Source organism: Adiantum capillus-veneris, chromosome 24 (genome assembly GCF_014529385.1).
Source record: "Adiantum capillus-veneris isolate H3 chromosome 24, ASM1452938v2, whole genome shotgun sequence".
Taxonomy (NCBI): domain Eukaryota; kingdom Viridiplantae; phylum Streptophyta; class Polypodiopsida; order Polypodiales; family Pteridaceae; genus Adiantum; species Adiantum capillus-veneris.
The window spans coordinates 7,549,844-7,555,843 of NC_140954.1; positions in this window are offsets into that span (position 1 = coordinate 7,549,844).

A 6,000-nucleotide genomic window follows, 5' to 3' on the forward strand; every position below is an offset into this window, starting at 1 on the left:
GGCGGAGCAAGCACGTCAATGCGTGTCCAAAGAGCTCATGCACGCCATGGGACACTCCCCCTGTGATTTGGACGAGTTTTAGCGCGAGAAAACTCTCCAAATTCACAATGTTCCGCTATGGAACAATGTGTACCTATGGGGAATTAGCAATTAGCTACTCTAGTTCCTGTTCAGAACGCTCTTGCCTTGGCAAACCAACATAAAACCCATAGAGCTGAACAAGATCATGTGAGAAGCCCAACTAGTGGAGTATTACCATATGTGCAAAGGGGAGCGACACGAGAGCAAATCATCGCGATACATGAGACAAAGGAGAAAACGAGCTTTCCATTAAAGCTGTGAACCAACACCCACTACTCACACACATACTATAGATGCACACTAACTCAAAAATCATCCTCCACTCTCATTTGCAAACCCCCTCTTACTGAGGTGTACTATTGGAGCTGTGTTGACCTGCAGGTTGCTCTCCTACTGTAATGTGTCCAGTTTGCTTTGCCACGTTTGTGACTTAACTACATTACAATACTTAATCATTGATGCAGATATGCGAAGTGCCATGCCAAGGAGGACCCCTGCGCTTGGATGGTCACACCCCTTCGCCCAAGAGACATGCCTCTTCGCCAAAAGCCACACTCCTTCGACGACTGGTCACGCCCCTTTGCTCTACGGGTGCGACCCTTCGCCCAATGGTTGTAGCTCTTTGCCGAAAGGATGTGTCTTTACATCTAAAGTCATGTCTCTTCACCAAGAGATGTGTCTTTTCATTTGTGTCTCTTTGTCTCCTATATAAGGAGCCCTTGTATCACACTTACAATCAATCAAACACAGAGTCTTCTAAGTCTTTCTTTGAGTTCAGTTCACTTTCTTAAGACTTAATCATGAGTTTAAGTATTTAATAAAGGATTAGTACCTAGAATCCTCACAGTGGTATCAGAGCAACCCTCGCCGCTACCCTCTCCCCCCCCTTCCCGGAGTTGCATGGAAGAAAAGGAACGATGGCCAATGCACAAACCCTGCATGAGGTAACCTTCTCTTCTAATTAAATAAAGTCAAGTAGCAAACAGAAGATGGAGATGTGTGTTGGGGCATACCGGCTGCAGTTCTGGAGCATGCCTCTCCATCAAGTGGTGCCTCTTCAAGTGGACGGGTTGTACCTTTTCGCATGAAGGGTCGCACCTCCAAGCAATATCCGGCCCTAGCGTATGCACATCATGTGCCTCTTCACCCGGCACCCCTTGTGCTGCACCCCAACGCTAGCATCGATTCAGTAAAATCTCTACGCAAGGCGAGAAACAGTGTAGCGTTTTTTTAAAAACGTCAACCAGCCAGCGTTTTCTAAATTTCCAGCACTAGAGTTTATGTGTAGCCAGACATTAACAATTAAAAAAAAAACCTTGGCCGGCCACCCAATAGGTGCAAGTGGGCACCCTTTTGGTTCCACACATTAAAAAAAAAGAAGAAGGCCTCCAAACTAGCCAGCCAATGCTGCTTACGAACCAGCGTGAGCATCCGGTGCCGTTCCTTATTTTGTCAATTTTCAGCGCTGCAAAGTCTGGCCATTGTCGGGTGCGCGCATGGGATTTTTCACCAACATGGCAGACGACGCCTTCGTACATAGACGAGATTCGACGCAGTTTTGCCGGTGTACCCGATCCCTATACCCGAAGTAATCCTTATTTTCGATACTCCAGAGCCCGAACAATCGACTGCACCCGCACCAGAGGTCATTATTATTCTGGATTCTCTAGAACCCGTTCCAGAACTCGTCCCTGCACCTATTCCCACGCCACAGGCCGTGTCGGTCCAGCAGGAATATTTACTTTACGTCACCCACCGCACGAGACACAGTTCCAGACTTAGGTGGTGTGGCATATTTTTCCCACATGCGACTCTTAGCACCTTCAACATTACGAGTTTATACTTGGGCGCTACCCCCATCTTGCCTACTCACTGGCAGAGTGCAGAGTGGACGTTGTCAACAATATTATATTCCTCCAGCCCCTGGTACGTGTTCACAGCGAGTTACGCTTTCCGGAGTACACACCTCCAGCACAGACACCTCCAGTGGAAGAGATCGAGGATCTCGAGGATTCGGACATTCCGACTTCCTAGCAGAGCTTGGCGAATTGTCAGAAACAGCTTCTCCTGTCTACACGCCCCATACTTCTCCAGCTTCTCCTCAATACTCTCTCTGAGGCAGAACCATGTCAACGTCCCAAGCAGAAGAAGATCACCAGCAGGCACCGATGCTTGCTCTCCTCAAGAAACAAATAGAAGCTTTACAACAGACTTTTACAGCAAGTCTTGCTTCCCTCAACACTCGTTTGGAGCAGATGCAGCAGACACACACTTCTCGAGCAAACCCTTCTGCTGCTAAACCCTCTTCTTCAGAAGCTTCAGTGGATGCCTGGTCTGCTCTTCGCCGCCTGAACCAAACAGGTTCCTTGGCCGCGTATATCACAGAGTTCCAAAGGCTAAATCTAGAGATAGAGACCCTCAGTTCCTCGGATAAACTACACAGTTTCATCGACGGACTAGAACCCAACCTGAAGGATGATGTGCAAAAGTTTAACCAAACTACACTGGATGCTGCCATTGCTTATGTCGAACGGCTTGGAGACAATTACCGTCCAACATGGATCTCATTTATGGGCAATCAGTCTTCAACCACTGGCCACTTTTCTCAACGTGGTAGCCCAAGCAACTTTAATCCTAATCGGCGCTCACTACAGTAGCCTCAGTCTTCTAGACAACAATTTTCTAGATAGCAGTCTTTTCGGCCTCGGTTCTCTGTACAAGCAGCAGCTTCATATAATGGCTCCTCTTCCAGCAACAACAATCGGAATCGAGGACACTTTCAATCCGACCGTCGACGTAACGGCCGTTGTAATGGTCCAGTAGAGCAACAAGCCTCTTCATCGGCTCCCTCCACCTCTCAGTCCAACAGCACAGGATTGTGCACAATTTGTGGTGGATCACATAGGTGGTATGAATGCCCAAAGCATCCAAACCCTTCAAATATACAGCAAAATTCAAATATGGAGGCATGTATAGATTCAGAACACTGTCCACCTCCTATAAAGGACAAAGACAAACAAGCAGTTTGTGTGATTCGAGTATCCAAAGTGGTTAGCGCCTTAATGTTAAATGCCCACGATCGCACCTCAGTTCCTATTGATATTTCTAACCAAGTGCTCAGTCTTCTTGGTTTCATTGGTCAACATCCAATCAATGTGCTCGTGGATAGTGGATGTTCCACAAATTTTGTCAGCACTTCTTTAGTCAGCAAGCTTCACCTACCAACCTAACAGAGTTTGAAAGCTTTTCAAGTAATACTTGCAGATGGTTCATTTTTGAACTGCAACAGGTAACTTCAACAATTACAATTTCAAATTCAGGATTACCAGGATCGGTTAAGCTTTGCAGTAATTCCCTTATCACACTACGACATGATTCTTCGTCAATCTTGGCTGTATCAGTATGATCCTGTAATCAGTTTCAGAGATCATTCCATTCGGCTTTATCATGATCATCGAGAAGTGGAACTTCGTGGTCTTTCTAATGCAAAGCCTATCGATAACCTTGGTCTCAGCTTTACAAGTTAAGTGTTTGGTTCGCAAGTGTGATTGTGCAATAGCCTTGGTTATGTTGCGAGAAAAAGAAGCAGAAACGGAAGAAACATCAAAATCCTCAACATCGCCCACCACTGCTTACTTGCAACAGCCCTTCTTTAAACCATTCATGGACTTATTTCCTGATGAGCTCCCAACTACATTACCTCCTCGTCGTCCTGTGGATCATACAATCGATTTGATTCTTGGACAACCTCCTACAATTCGAGCTCCTTATCGCGTTTCATATTCAAAATCTCAAGAAATTCAGCGACAATTGGAAGATTTATTGGATAAAGGTCATATCCGTCCCAGCAAAAGTCCTTTTGGTGCTCCAGTCTTATTGGTAAAAAAGAAGGATGGCTCCATGCATCTTTGCATTGATTATCGTGCTCTCAATAAGCTGACGATAAAAACAAATTTCCTTTACCTCGCATCGATGAACTCTTTGATCAACTATTGGATTCAAGGGTCTATTCCAAGATCGATCTGAAGTCAGGTTATCACCAGATTCACATTAGAATTGGCGATGAATACAAAACAGCTTTTCGGACAAAGTATGGTCATTATGAATTTCTAGTCATTCCTTTTGGGTTAACCAATGCCCCAACAACCTTCATGACCTTGATGAATAAAATTGTTGGCCCTTATTTGGATAAATTTGTGATCGTGTACCTCGATGACATCCTTGTCTTTAGTGGCAGATCACAAAGAACACTTGCAGATTGTCTTTGAGACATTACGTACAAATGTATTGTACATCAACAAGAAGAAAAGCGAGTTTTTCAAGGATCACGTAGGATACCTTGGACATGTGATTTCTGCTACAGGGATTGCTGTGGATCCAAAGAAGATTAAGGTCATTGTTGACTGGCCTTTACCTCTCACTATTACAGATGTGCGATTTCAATTGGGTCTTGCTAATTTTTATCACACCAAAGTCCAAAAGTTCTCAGATATTACTTCTCCTCTAACGGAATTGACAGAGAAGGATAAGCTACATTGGACTCCTGAAGCAGAAAAGTCTTTCAATGAACTCAAGCATGCTTTGACGACAACACCTGTCTTAGCCGATCCTACTCAACCATTTGACGTGATGACCGATGCTTCTGATGAAGCATCAGGTGGTGTTCTCATGCATAATGATCGTGTCATTGCTTTTGACAGTCGAAAATTTTTAGCAATACAAATACGATACCCAGTATATGATAAGGAATTTTGGCTATCGTACATGCTTACCGCACTTGGAAACATTACCTTCTTGGTGCAGATTCAGTGGTTAAAACAGATCATCAGTCATTGACGTATATTTTTACTGGCAAATTTTCACATGGTGATTCACTATATGCCTGTTCTACAAAATGTGGTAGCAGATGCTTTGAGCCGCATGCCTCAAGCAACCAATTTTTCCATAACAAATGTGCAGATGGAAATTCCTGCGTGTTTCAAGAATGAATATTTGACAGATAAAGACTTTGGAGACGTTTTTCAAGCCCTCAAATCTCTAAGTCCCACTCCTTCAGAGATGAATATGTTTGCAACATATACAATTGTGGATGAGTTACTTTACTCTAAGGATCGTATTTGTGTTCCACACAAAGGATCTTTGAGGAAGATTTTGATACAGGAACATCATGAAGTACCTTTTGTTGCACATCCTATAGTTAACAAAAACATATCGGCTTTTGTTAGCAACATATTTTTGGACGCAGATGCAAGCAGATGTTAATAAGTTTGTGAAAGCTTGTCACTTATGTCAGATCATGAAAGCTTCTCGACAATTACCTCAAGGTTTACTTCAACCTTTAGCCGTGCCTAATGAAAGATGGGAAAGTATCAGCATGGATTTTATTACCACTTTGCCTCGATCACCTAAAGGCAATGCTCAAATTCTTGTGGTAGTTGATCGATTTTCCAAAATGGCGCATTTTATACGTTGCAAGAAAACAGTTTCTGCTCCAAATGTTGCAACATTGTTCGTACAACATATTTTCAGTGGATTACCAAAATCCATCATATCCGATAGAGATCCAAAGTTTACATGACATTTCTGGCCTTGGCACCAATCTATTGTTCAGTTCAGCCTACCATCCTCAAACAGATGGTCAAACAGAAAGAGTGAACCAAATTTTAGAAGGGATGCTTCAACATTACATTCAAACTTGATTAGCATCTTGGGAGGATTATTTGCCACTTGTGGATTTTGCTTATAATAACTCTCCTCATTCGGTAACTCGAATGACACCATTTCAAGCAGCATATGGACATACTCCTCTTGTGCCTACGAACTTTGTTCTTCAGCACAAAGTAGCGTTAGCAGATCAATTGGTTCAAGAAATGCAAGATGTCCTTCTACAGATTTGAGATAAATTGCTACATGTTCAAC